Source organism: Vanellus vanellus, assembly GCF_965231255.1.
Source record: "Vanellus vanellus genome assembly, chromosome: 23".
NCBI classification, from domain to species: Eukaryota; Metazoa; Chordata; class Aves; order Charadriiformes; family Charadriidae; genus Vanellus; species Vanellus vanellus.
Window position 1 is genome coordinate 1,986,292 of NC_138928.1, and position 14,050 is coordinate 2,000,341.

Genomic DNA, 14,050 nt, shown 5'->3' on the forward strand with positions numbered 1-14,050 from the left:
CTGCTGATACGCAGTAGGCACCTGGTTTTAAAACCCATAAAACTTGGGGTCAAAGCGAACTCGGTGTGGGAACCCTTTTGGAAAGAGCATCCTGGTGCACTTCTGTTTTTTTGTTTTTGTTCCCCCGTGTAAAATAACAGTGGTTATACCTGCCACGGGCTTTTACGAGTCAAAATTATGCTGCACTGGAGGGTAACGAGGAAGGGGCGAGGCTGTATTTGACTCCAGGTTTTCTGGTTATTTAATGGAGTACCTGCTTCTTTAAATCTGGTTTATTTGTGGTTGCTGCTCTGTTTTGTAAGCAAGGATTTTTAACACCCTTTGAGGGTTCTTAATGTCAAAAGGTGGTTGACTGGCAACGGTTTTGGGGTTTTTTTTTTTTTTTTTTGTCTTTGCCGGCACTTAAGTTCACATGCTGCCATCAAGGCGGGTCCAGCTGGGTCGGCTGTGCTTTTCTCTGAGGCTCTGAAGTGCGCACCATTGGAGTAACTGTCCACTAAAAGTCGTCTTGGCCAGGGCTGAACGCGAGTAGAAGTCCGTATGTAATACCACTTCTGTATAGAGCAAAACAGATGTAGCAGACTTTAGCTCTCTCGTCGTGTTTGGCATTACGTTGCTCTAGCGAGAGCTCAGTATTTCTCCTAACCTTGTGTGCAGCTGATGTTCCTATATTTCATTAGTTTGTTGAATTAGCTTGGAAAAAGGATGTCCTTTTCCTGAATCATTTCATAGTTGTGCTTTATGCTTTGGGGGAAAGAACCTCAAATGACTCATGCTTTTGTTTAAGATTTTAGTTGTGTGTTGGTTTTGTTTTTTTGGGTTTTTTTTTTTTTGTTTTTTGTTTAATTGGAAACTTTACGCAACTTCCTTGGCTGCCGGCCAGTGGCTTTGTTTGCTCCCGTCCAGCGACCGGTCTGCCGTTCGCTGGGATTGCGGCTCCGACACTGAGGTTACCCTCAACTCCAGAGGTTTCGGGCTCCTGCCTTATAAATACCAACGTATCCTTGTAAAGCATTGGGGAGAGAGAGAGAGAAGGGTGTTACTTTCCAGGCAGACAAATCTTCCCCTCTCTCTCTCTCTTTTTTTTTTTTTTTTTTTAAATTATTTTAAAGGATTGAAATGTTTCGGTGACAACTTGCTGAGCCCCCTGTGGAGGGCGGAGCAGAGAGTTTTAGATTTCTTGCATTGGTTGGGGAACCGTCTGGTTGATGGTAACCGAAGTGAAAGACCTTTTAAGTATTAACGGGGAGGAGGAGTGACTCGAAATTGTGAAGACAGGCTCAAAAACTCTGAGGACTCAGGGAAAAATGGCTTGGAAAATCGTAATTCCTGGCTTTTAAGAAAACCAGTGTTGAGGGCAGTGCTCCTGGGGAGTCTGCCGTGCGCCTGTTGAACAGAAACGAGAGCGGAAGAGAGGATTGCCGTGCCACTGGAGAGCTTTTGGGGTTCTTTCCCGTTTGTCCCCCCCCCCCCTTCCCCTTTTATTTTTTTTTTTTATTACTTTCTGCGGATAGCACCGAAGGACAGCTATTCCAATGATTTATAAGCAGAATGATGAGATGATTTTTGTATTAGACTTAAAGCAGACCGTAGGGTTCCGAGAATGGTTAATTGAATATTCAACTTTGTGCAGTTTTGATTGTGTGCAAATGGTGGATGAGAAATACTACTTGAATAGTAACGATTTTAAAGTATATTAGACGTGTCTTTGATTTGACCTTTAATATTGGAGTTGTCTGCTGTTAGACACAAAACGAGAATGAAAGAGAAACGCGTAACACTACATTTCATCTTTTTGTTGATCAGTTGCCTTCAGGAAACGTTCTTTGAGGAAAGTCAACCGCATTGTCGATAATTCGGTTGGTTTTTCTCGTGCTTAATTATTTTGATGCGTCCCATTAACTGTTACTGAAAGTTGAATAATCGTCAGTACTGTAAGCCTAGTTTAACCTCGGTCCAAAAAGAAGCCCTGCACTACTTGTTATGCATCTATACATCGAAGGTGACTTCATTTCAAGGTTTCGCGCCCGTGGCTGGTATTGGTGCTTTTTTGAAGTCCAAGCAGAATATTCAGAAAGGCCTTGTAGCTCTTTATGTTCATCTGTATAATGTAAGGAGGGGGGGGGTGGGGGTGTGAACCAAAAAAAGCTGTTGCATACATTTGTATTGAAATAACATTTTCTTTCCTCCTGCAAGCAAAAGCTGGTGGACTGCAGAAGACAACCGCATGGGATACCAAGCTCTAATGGACCTTTGGGAAGAGAAGCTGTGGCTTATGTGGAATTTACATGGGCCTCTCGATGGAAGAAAGCTTATCTGTTTAGTATTTGTGCATTTTACTAAAATGGCAGCTTTAAAAAAAAAAAAAAAAGTTGTGTATCTGCTATTGTGATGCCAATGCCCGTGTTTTAAGTGGAAAAAAAAAAAAATGACCTCTTTGCTTTGTGCTGTGTACACAAGATTGCTGGAAAAGTAAAGGAATACCCTTTTTATGGCTCACACAGCTTAAAAGTAGCTGTCACTCAAACATGCGCTCACAGTTGAGCTGATTTTGTTTCATTCTAAATAAATTGTTTCTTTTGAGGAAAATGGTTTTTCTGCCTGGAAGTGAATTGACGACAAACGTTTGCCCCCTTCGGTTGCCGCGGAGGGGTTACTTGCTGCTGCTGCTCAGGCTTTGATCTGCTAGTTGTGGGTCTTGAGCAAGAAGCAGGGAGAAGCGACATTTGCGCGTTGACCGGCCTCTTGTACCAAATCGGAAGAAATCTAGTTGATGGTCTGGCTGTGGCACCCCCTTTGGTTGCAGTGAAAAAAAGGGGGTCGCTGGCTGCTTTACTCCTCACCTTGACGAGGAAGCGGCGCTGATGCCGGCGTGCAAGAAGCAGGGAAGCGTCACCCTGCGTCACAGAACGGTGACCAAGTCTGGGGCTTCGCTGGTCGGAAGAGCTGGAGTTCCTGAATTTTAAGTTTCTGATTTATTTTGTTCACCCACCATGTTTGGCTTTAGTTGTGATTATTTTTTTATTATTTTTTTTTTTTTTTTTAATTTCGAAGACACACAAAAAAAAAAAAAAAAGAGTTTGAAATTGCTTTGAATCTTGCACGTAAACCTTTGCACCAAATTGCCAAAAGAGAAAAAGAGAAATGAGTCCTTAAAAGTGTTTAAATGATGTTAATAAAGCCTTTCCTGACATACGCGAGGCGCTCCTCCATCTCCAGGGGCTTGTCGGCAGTTTTGCAGTGATGGGTTTAGTGCGGAATGGATGAAGAGTTCCCGAGAGCTAGAATCGGTAATTTTAAAACCTTTGCGTTGGTGTCTCAGTGCCTTATTTTGACCGGTTTTGAAGCCGAACGGTTCCACACGCCTCGGATGTGCATGCAACCCTGATCGCGTCCCAGGTACGGCTGCGGCTTTGCTCGCAGTCGCCTCACCGTGTAGTAGAGATGGTGAGCGGAGGAAAAAAAAAAAAAAAAAAAAAAAAAAAAAAAATCGGAGGCGGCCGGAAAATGTTGTGTGCCGGAGTTGCTGCCTTCTCCTGTACTGGGGGCTGCTGAGCTGTGGAAGGCTGGTCCAGTGCAGGAGTTACAACTCCGTGTTTGCCGCAGGAGACTTCGGGGCACGTTTTGACGACGGCAGACGTCAAGAGGAAGCTAACACGGCTGCATCGTTGGCTTCAGAACCCCCCCCGCGTGTTTGTGCTTGTTAGAATTAATGTGCCGCGCAGATGAAGACACCTTGAAACGCAAGCTTGCCCTCATTGCCTTGACATACTTTAACCTCCCGTGGATAACGAAGCTCGCGCTGTCCTGCGGCCGCGCGGGACCATTGCTAGGCTGCAGGGGCCCTTCTCCGAAAGGATGCCGTGGTTGAGCTCTGCAAAGTGTCTGTTCCCGGGGCAGAGAGCTGTGTAAATCCCTCAGACAGGTAAGGGGGTTTATGAGGTTCAACTGAATTATAATGTAAAAGAAGGTGGTTTTGTTGTTCGCCTTTTTTTTTTTTTGTTGTTTGTTTTGGTTTTTAACCTTTGATTCTCCAACCTACTAACTTTTACTAACGTGTTTGCCGCTCCATTCTGGGGATGGGAGCGAAGGAACGAAGCCTTCGTTGTAGCTTCTGTGATTGCTTTGGGGATTCCTGTTAATGAACAGGGGGTTTCTCTGCCGGCCCGGGTGCCGCGCCGCTAAAACTGAAGGTTTTCGGCTCGGCGGGCGAGAGTTGTTGTTTTGCCTTCGTGAACTGCTTGAATTAACGCTGCTTTAACCCAGAATGCTATGTATGATTTGTAATTGTTGATATGGAAAGCCAAGCCCGTGATTCCGCAAAGCTGTCGATGTGTTTATGGGATGCTGGTGTAAGCGTTTGAATGAAGCTGTTTATTGTAAATGGGAGCAACTGTAGATATTGCGGGTGGAGCGGGGAGGGGGGACTCCTGAGATGCCTTTTCTTTCCAGAAGTTGGTGTTTGTAGTTAAAATTCCTCTTTTTTTTTTTTTTTTTTTTTTTTTTGGGCAATGTATTTCGTGCGCTGTCGAGCTGTGACCTCTGAATCCGGTGTCATCTCAAGTGTTGTACAGAAGGGTTGAGGCTGGTGGTGATAACGGGAGGCGCCTTCCAACCTCTCCACCTCGGCTGGGTGGTCGGTGCCAGCAGGAGCAGAGCGCTCCGTTAACGTCACCCCAATAACGGAGGGGGTTTTGACAAGCTGGCGAGCCGCTCGGGCAACCGGGCGAGCATTTCGGGGCTCGGGTGCTCTCCCGCTTGTTGGGTATGCTTTGACTTGTTGTCTCCTGGCACACGGGGCCGGCGGCGGCTGTTCCTGAAGAGCTCTGACTCAGATTTCACTGCGTATTTAACCGGGAGATTGTTCCCCGTCTCCTTTACGTTACGTATTCCAGAAACTTGGAGGTATCGTGGGACGCGGTGTGGGATGATTCTCCGATGGTCGCTTTGCCGTAGCGAGTTGGTTTTCGGGTGCTGAGTCCCCCCCTCTGCCTTCTGAATGGGTTAGGGGGACGCTTCGGCTGCCAGGTAAAGAGGCTTTTGTTAAAACTAGTCTCTTCGAAGGCTTAAGTGCTCTATATGCATCATATTAATTTGGCTAATGTGACTTCTGGGGAAAGTGGATTTATAAAGAGAACCGTTTAATTAACTGCGCTGCAGCAAAAAGCGCTGCGAGTGGATTAGACAGAGAACTGGTTATTTGAATTCACACTTTTTTTTTTTTTTTTTTTTTGGAATTGTGCTTTTCCCAGCCGCGGCTGAATTAATAAGTAAGTTTAAAACATCAGATGGCCCGGATTCTGCTCTTCGCTAATGACGAGCTTATGTTCGCCTCGTGCTGCTAGTTTACTATAAAATGGCAAATGCTCTTTGAGGATACGCTCTCACCATGTGTCCCGGTTTTTGGTGCGAGCCGGTCGGGGAAGGCGTCTGCAGAAGGGCCGGGGAGAGGAGCGGAAAGTATCTTGGGCCGATGGCTTTGTGATTCCTGTCGTGTCTCCTTGGGTTGTTGTCTAGGGGCTGTGTGTCTGAGTTTAATTATAGCTGGCTTGAGAACTGGGTGAAGTCAACTCTTAAGGCCGAGTAAGCTGCTGAAGGACTGGGTCAGCTGCAGGCGGTGGGACGGGTTCCTCGGGGCCGATTAACAAGAGCCTGCCGGTGTTCATCCTGCTTCTTCACGTGCTGGTGGAGTTGAGGTGCCTCTAGCAGGAGCCGAGAACTTGTACGTGGTGGCACAAAGGTCTACTGTTTCGTCAATCCTTTGTCTCCCACTCCAGGGATGTATTAATTAAACGTGGTTGAAGAATAGAGGTATGGATGCTGTCAAACACGATGATGTTGCCGTGGGTTAATGAGTTGCCACCTCCCAGCCCAGCTCCTGTGGCCGTGCTTTCGGGTTGGAGCTCCTGTGTGTTGTCTCGGGATCGGGATGGGTTGTTGTGTTCGCATGGTCGGCTTCCACGGATGAGTGGATGAGCCGTAGGTTAATTGTGGGCAACGGATATTTCATCTCCTTATCTCCCTGCCTTGACCTTCATACCTAGTTCTGCAATCGGATCCAAAGATCGGTCTGTAGATTTTTAGCTATCTTCAGTATTTCCTGTCCCCAGATCCAGTGATAGGTCAGGCTGACTTTTAGCAACGTGTATGACTTAATCCAGTGTCCTGCCCCGAAGTGGCACTTTTCCCTCTAATTTCTGCCATTTGAGGCAAATGAGCACTTAGATCCTTCAGGCCGGATCTCCTTTCATGTCCAAGTGCTGCCTTTCAAGCCTGTAAAATTACGTGTTTTAGGTATGCCTGAGGACACGTGTAGGGTGCAGAAGGATTTCTCGTTGAGGGAAGCCAACGAGGTCTCACGAGGGTTGTTGTTAAGCTCTGGCTGCTGGTGGAGAGGAGTTGGCCTTTGGACCATGGTGGTGGTTGCAGCCCAGTTGGCCAAGGGATTGCTTTTGGTGGTTGCCTGCTGTGTAGGCAGCCTCGGGTGCTTTGGCCCTGAACCCTGTGCCGTGGCCAGCCTGGGCAGAGGTTGGGTCAAGATGAACTCGTGGACCACCCGAGGTGGTGGTGGTGGCGGCTTGCGGGGGGTGGGGGGGGCACGGTGAGGAAGGAAGGGGACATTGTTGTTTCTTGTGCTGCTCCTCTTGGGTGGATGAGTACAAGACTTCCTGTTTCACATCTGCCGGCCCAGGTTTCTTCTCTTGCACTAAGGCATTTTGGAGCGAGTCCAGAGGAGGCCCTGAAGGTGGTCAGAGGGCTGGAGCCCCTCTGCTGGGAGGACAGGCTGGGAGAGTTGGGGGGGGTCAGCCTGGAGAAGAGAAGGCTCCGGGGAGACCTCAGAGCTCCTTCCAGTGCCTAAAGGGGCTCCAGGAGAGCTGGGGAGGGACTCTGGATCAGGGAGGGGAGCCATGGGACGAGGGGGAACGGTTTGACACTGGAAGAGGGGAGATTGAGATGAGATATTGGGAAGAAATTGTTGCCCGTGAGGGCGGTGAGCCCCCGGCGCAGGGTGCCCCGAGAAGCTGTGGCTGCCCCATCCCTGGAGGTGGTCAAGGCCGGGTTGGACGGGGCTTGGAGCAACCTGGGCTGGTGGGAGGTGTCCCTGCCCCGGGCAGGGGGTGGCACTGGGTGGTCTTCAAGTTCCCTTCCAACCCAAACCATTCTGTGATTCTACAATTCTGTGTCGGCACAGAGGCGTTCCCGGCCGTTGGAGATCCTGTAGCAGATGCCGTCACTCTTTCCCTCATTGCACGCAGACTTCTGTCCCAGCAACAGGTCGAGGCCGGGAGAGCCCCATCCTGGACACCCCGTCCCTTCCGCCGCCCGTAGCTCCACCAGCTCGGCTCTGTCCCCCTCCCCCTGCTCGACCGAGGGCTCGAGGGGTTGGAAATCAATTTATTTGCTTTCTATTAGTCACTGGGGTTGTAAAGACACCCTTTGCCTCTCCCGAGCCGGAGGGCAATCCCTGCCCGGTGTTGCCCACGTGAGAAATATCGGTAGGGGAAAGTTTTGCAAAGCTCACGGGTGACTTAAGAGGCAAAGTCTGGATCGCTTTGAAAAGGGAGACTTTGACCCATGAATTACTTCTGAAATTGTCCGTGGCCGCGAGCGAGAGCTCCCGATTCCTTTGTGGTTACCGCAGGCTCGAAAGCTTTTCCGTGAGGATCTCTTAGCGAAAGCTCAAACTTCTGGTTTTTCAAACAGCTGCTTTAATTTATTATTTTTCTTCATTAGGGGAGCTGATAAATTCCTATTGGCTTCAAAGAAAGTCGTTATGCTACCTTTAATTTTTATTTTTTTTTTAAGAAAAAAAAACCCAAACAAACAAACAAACAAACAAAAAAAAAAACCAAAAAAAAAACCAACTCCCCACCTCCCGTGGAGGCTTTCATCTCGCTGGATGTGAAACTTTTTTAATTTGGCTTTTGCCGAATTTCGGCTTAATAAAGCTCTGCATTGCAAACACAGCTGATCCCAGACACCCGGCTGCGGGATGTGCTCCAGGCGGGAAGGGAAACAAGGCCAGAAACAAAAAAAAAAAAAAGAGGGGTGGAAAAAAAAAAAAAAAAAGCCGATTGTTTCTGTTATCAGCGTGTGTAAGGGCGAGTAAACAGCCGAAACCGCACACCGTATCTGCCAAACAAGCCGGCGAAGGAAGAACAGCCGTGTTTCCTGTTGCTGGAAGGCCGTCTTGTCATTGCCTTACCACCTATTTTAAATTTCTTTTTGCTTTTTCTTCCTGCGGCTTAAGGGAAAAACGAAAAAACCGCCGGAGCGTTGACCTCTTTTAGGGTGTGTTGTGCATCGCCACCCAAAAACCAGACCTGCGAGCCGTGAAAAAGCTCATTCTCCTTTAAAATCGGAATTAAGTGGATTTTATTTTTTTTTTTATTTTTTTATTTTTCCTCCCCCTGTGGTTAATGAGTGTCCCGCAAAGCTGGCGTTTCTCGCAGTGTCGCCGTAGGCGAGACTCTTGCCGTGGTTTTATGCGTAAAGCCACCCAGGTGCCGAGAAAGGGACGACGTGAGATCCCAAGTGATGGGTTCAACCCAAAACGTCTCGTCCCTCGCGCTGGTGTCAGAGCTCCGAGCGGCTGCGGGATTCCTGCTCGGCTCTCCGGGTTTCCCCCCGAGCTCCCGCGTGGCGGAGAAACGGCTGAAACGATTCCAGCCCGGCCCTCCGGAGGGGGGAATTTATCGCGATATAAAGATCGCCGCTTATTACGCGATAAATACCGGGATGAGATTTCTCTGGATGTAGTGCCTGGCTTTATCAGCCGATGGCATCCGAGAGGAGCGGTGGGACCGTCCCAGCCTTGGTTTTTAATAAATTATATATTTTTTTTTTTAATTTTTTTTTTTTATTGGGGAGAGAGGTTGGGTTGTGTGCTGAGCAACGGCTAAATCCATGTTTTAAAATCCCTACCCTGACTTTTAATGACAGCCAGAGGGCTCTCGGAGGCGTACGGTGGCTGTAGGAAAGAATAACATAAAATAATTTCCCCCTGAGTTAAGCACTTATTCCGGGTGCGATCTCCAATTGCGGCGACTTCCGTAGCTTTGATAGACCTGAGCTGAGTCTTAGCAGCTTTTTATCCTGCTTTATGTAAAAATCCGTGGAAGTGGGGATTACGATGGGGCAGGTGCCCACCCCGTAAATCATTCCTGCCGGAATACCTGTCCCGGGCGCCGGCAGCGGGTCCCGACGGGCTGAGACGGGAGTGAAGTCCCAGTGCTCTCCTGTGACTCCTCGTTCCCTTTTTGCCTGGGGCTCCGAGCTCCCGGAGCTGCCTGGCAGGATTATACCTGGGAATAAATCACTGGATAATGACAGAAAGGCATTTCCCCCCTCCCCCCCCCCCCATAACTCCCAGGAATTACAGTAGCTTTGCAGCCAAGTTGTTCGGATGAAGCAAACCCGGGAATAACTCATCCTTAAGCACAGCAGCGCGTGCTGCTGCGTCTTGTCGGAGAAGTTTTCTTCTCCCTTTCTTAATCTTGCGGGGCTAAAATTAATCAGGATTCAGGATAACAGTCCATCGGTACTTAGAAAACTTTTTATCTAAATGAAGTGTTGTTCTTTTTGGGTTTTTTTTTTGTTTTTTTGTTGTGTTTTTTTTTTTTTTCTGAAGGTATTTGGGATGTTGCAACGGGTTTCTCTTGGGATAAGGTGAAAATCGGAGGCTGGTCCCTTCTTGTCAAAGCCTTTTGTCACTGCCACGCTCGGCCAGCGAGCTCTGGTAGCCTGCACCTCGCTTTTGGAGAGATCTTTAGCGTTCGGTCTCTCTGTGCCATCTTCCTGGTGGGAATTTTTGGAACATTTTCAGACCAAGGAACTTTCATTAAAAGGTCCTTCCAGTCCCTAAAGGGGCTCCAGGAGAGCTGGAGAGGGACTTTTTACAAGGGCGTGGAGTGATAGGACGAGGGGGAATGGCTTTGAACTGGAAGAGGGGAGATTTAGATGAGATATTGGGAAGAAGTTCTTTCCTGTGAGGGCGGTGAGCCCCTGGCGCAGGGTGCCCCGAGAAGCTGTGGCTGCCCCATCCCTGGAGGTGGTCAAGGCCGGGTTGGACAGGGCTGGGAGCAACCTGGGCTGGGGGGAGGTGTCCCTGCCCGGGGCAGGGGGTGGCACTGGGTGGTCTTCAAGGTTCTTTCCAACCCAAACCATTCCATGATGATTCTATGAGCTTGGGGCAGGAAAATGTTACAGCGAGTGGCTCCAGACAGCGTGCTGAGGTTGTCCTTAGTTTTCCGAGGTCTTTTTTTTTTTTATTATTATTTATTGCAAGCTAAATTATTTTCTTGGAAAGACCTGTAGGAGGTGGTTAGCAATTTCTTTCCAGTACAAAGTGCAGAGTTGGTGCTCGAGAGGCGCCCGCAGGTTGGAAAGCAGGAGGCAATCCAGTCCTCTGCTGCTGGGCTGCCGCTTTCCCGGGACCGGGAGGGAGGGCTGGGGGGAAGGACCGCGTTTCAGCAGAGCGTTTTTCGCGCCGAAGATCACGTTAAGCCGTTGCTGCTCATTTTCTCTACCCTGTACTCCGCCGTTGAGTAAGGAGATTTGCTAGTCAACCGAAGAGATTACAGCTTTTAAACTCGTTTGGGTCCCAGCAAACCCTGCTTTTGCGTTTATCCAAACAGCACGTGATGCTCTTCGCTATGCGAAACTGCCTTTACCGCAGTTATTTGCACGAGGACTTCAATGGGCTGGAAAAATCTTCCTCCGGGCGGATGTTCCCCTGGTCGTTGCTGTTTGTTTCTCTAGTGCATGCGTTGCCTGTGTTTTGCAAGTAAATCAACGGCTTTAAATTCGCAGAGCTGCGATGAGAACTAAACCATCCGCTCTGTGCTTCCCTTCCCAGCAAACGGCGTGAGAGGAGAGAAGCGGATCTGCTCGGCCGGAGGTTCTCCGGAGCCTGCTCGGGTGCAGGGACGGAGCCTTGAAGACACTTCTCCCACCTCCCAGCCTGATGGTAGGACCCTGCAGGGCAGCTGGGAGGAGTTTCTTATCACGGGAACTGTTTTTTCTCAACCTCTTTGGATAGATGAGAGGCGATCAGGGACAGAGAGAGGCACTTGGCCCCTGCGGAATTATTTTGGGGGCAAATAAAGGCTGGTGGTGCCCCAGCTGTGGGAAATTGAAGCTCCTGAGCTGTTTCCTCCTTTGCAGGAGGAAAGAGAGGGTCCGAGCGCTTGGGAGACCCGTTTTTTTAAATAAAGGTGAGGAATTGGTGGCATTTGTTGCTCTGGAGAGGACAGGGGAGGACTCTCCTCCTTAAAAACCTGGAGCTTTTAAAGGGAGCCCGTTTGTTGGAGCAGATGGGATGGGAGGTGTGGACACCGCATCCCACTGTAAGTCATTTCTTGGTGGCAAAAGAGGTGAAAACGTAGCCGGGCTTGTGTTGAAAGGAGGGCGGTGTTGAGCAGAGCGGCTGTATTTATGGGAAGAGGGAGAGGTTGGAGTGTGGGGATGGGGGCTGAAATCATGTCCGGCGAGAGCAGCACGGTGAGGAGGTGGTGTGTTGGCTCTTCTTCCTCCCCGCGTTGCTTTGGTTGTTGGGTCTCCCACTGTTAATAGTGAAAAGCACTACGGAGCTCAAATACGTGTTAGAGAGATGCAGAACAAGAGGATCTTGTGAAGCTTTTTGGATTGGAAAAGCTAAAGGCGAGTGTTCCTAATAGTTCCTGTTACAGCAGGAAACCAGTGCTGCTGGTAGAGGCTGGAGCCCCTCTGCTGGGAGGACAGACTGGGAGAGTTGGGGGGGTTCAGCCTGGAGAAGAGAAGGCTCTGGGGAGACCTCAGAGCCCCTTCCAGTGCCTAAAAGGGCTCCAGGAGAGCTGGGGAGGGACTCTGGATCAGGGAGGGGAGCCATGGGACAAGGGGGGACGGTTTTAAACTGGAAGAGGGGAGATTGAGATGAGATATTGGGAAGAAATTGTTGCCCGTGAGGGCGGTGAGCCCCTGGTGCAGGGTGCCCCGAGAAGCTGTGGCTGCCCCATCCCTGGAGGTGGTCAAGGCCGGGTTGGACGGGGCTGGGAGCAACCTGGGCTGGGGGGAGCACTGGATGGTCTTCAAGGTCCCTTCCCACCCAAACCATTCTGTGATTCTATGATTTGTTCAGTAAGAGAGTGATGAACTGTAATGTTCCAAGAGGTGAAAACTCAAATTTGCAAGTGAAGGCTTCAGCCCGGCTGCAGGAGGTGTCGGTGAAAGGTGAGCGTGGGACCGGCTTGGGCCAAATAGCACGGAGCCCGCTCCTCCCTTGCGCGCTCCCGGTGCCTTAAATGCTTCTTAAAGAGTTTTTTCCTTAAACCCCAGTTGCTCAGAAGGTGACCCACTGGAGGTCTTCTCATGGATACGGGTATTAACCGGTCCAGCTGAATCACAGACTGTGTTTGCGGTGGTTAAGGTGTAAAAAAGACAATTTCTGAAGCTCTTGCTGCCTGCGGGTTCCTGCAGGAGTTAAGAGAAGCTGTGAATCAGCGTACGAAAAATCGACCACTTTCTAGCACTGGTATCGCCCGTCTTCTGCAAATTCAAGGCTAAATATTTCCCTTGTTTAAGCACGCCCAGTTCCTTTGGCGTCATGTAGTTGTGGAACTGCTGAATTTGGCCCATTATCCGCGAGGGAACTCTTGCCTGTGGCGACGTTTTACCTCCTTAACACCACTGTAACATTCTGTAGCTTTTTATTAATAGAGACCGCTTAATTTCGTGCTAGAAATAACCCATTTGACAGATTAAAGGAGTGTTTCTATGGGGGAAACAACTCTCTTGTTGCTTTAATATTAAAAAAAAAAAAAAAAAAAAAGAGCGGGGAAGGATAATGTCAGTAGCTGGGATGGTTGTAAAACCCCTATGATATCCCAGATCCGTGTCATAAATTCAAATATCTGGTGGTAAGGCATTAAAAAATTGCGACCTCACTACTGGAAAGAAAATCAAAGCGGCTGTGTTGGCATCTTGCCCATCCGAATGAGATCTGTAGGGTGCTGGTTGGGTATAGGCTCAGCGTCGCTGCCCGGCCCTGGAACCTGCCGGCGGGGGTCCCCTGAGCCCCAGGGGAGGGTGAGGAGAAGGGGAGTCTGAGGGATGGGGGGCATCAAGCAGAGTGTGGCCAGCAGGTGGAGGGAGGTCATCCCCCCCTCTGCTCTGCCCCGGGGAGGCCACATCTGGAGCGCTGTGTCCAGTTCGGGGCTCCCCGGGTCAGGAAGGAGAGGGAACTGCTGGAGAAGGTCCAGCAAAGGGCTGTGGAGATGATGAGGGGACCGGAGCGTCTTTCTTACGAGGAGAGGCTGAGGGCCGTGGGGCTGTTCAGTCTGGAGAAGAGAAGACTGAGGGGGGATCTTATCAACGCTTATCAGTCCTTCGAGGGCGGGTGCCGGGGGTGGGAACGGTCTGTGTTCAGTGGTGCCCAGTGACAGGACAGGAGGGAACGGGCACAAACGTGACCATGGGCAGTTCCATCTCACCCTGAGGAGGAACTTCTCTCCTGTGTGGGCGGCAGAGCACTGGCACAGCTGCCCAGAGAGGGGGGGAGTCTCCCCCTCTGGAGCCATTCCAAACCCGCCTGGAGGTGTCCTGTGCCACTGCTGGAGGTGCCCCTGCTCTGGCGGGGGGTGGGACCGGGGGGGCTCCAGAGGGCCATTCCAGCCCTCACCAATCTGGGATTCTGGGATGGGAACGGTCTTTACATGTGCTTTATTTGGTACTGGCTTTAATTAGAATTGGTTTCGTTTACAGGTCCTCTGCGCTGTGGGCAGGTAACACCGGGCCCGGGAGAACGAGCGGCCGCGGTGCAGCATCCTTCTCCATGAAAGAGAGATTTTTGTGGAACGGCCGTTCTCCGCATCCTCCTGGAAGTTTTAATCCTTTCTCTCTGTACCACCTCCGTCCTCGCATCCCTCCCCGGGGCTAATTATTTGTGGCTAAATACAATAAGCCCAAACCCTCCTGCTGTGCTTTGGCGCTTGGGAGGTCTTTGGCGGCTTCGTCGCAAGAGGTGAGTCAGCGTCGCTCCGGCGCGGCGCTGGGAGAGCTGAGGGGCGGCTGC

The 14,050-nt window shown here is 50.0% G+C and overlaps 1 long non-coding RNA gene across 1 annotated transcript; it reads left to right on the top strand.

Annotated features, from left to right (window-relative positions):
* Positions 1-3,868: 3,868 nt before the first annotated feature.
* On the top strand, positions 3,869-13,839 carry LOC309680683. The gene is made up of 3 exons (XR_014269971.1): positions 3,869-3,925; positions 10,859-10,969; positions 13,741-13,839. It is a non-coding gene; the product is annotated as an uncharacterized lncRNA (long non-coding RNA).
* The last annotated feature ends 211 nt before the right edge of the window (positions 13,840-14,050 follow it).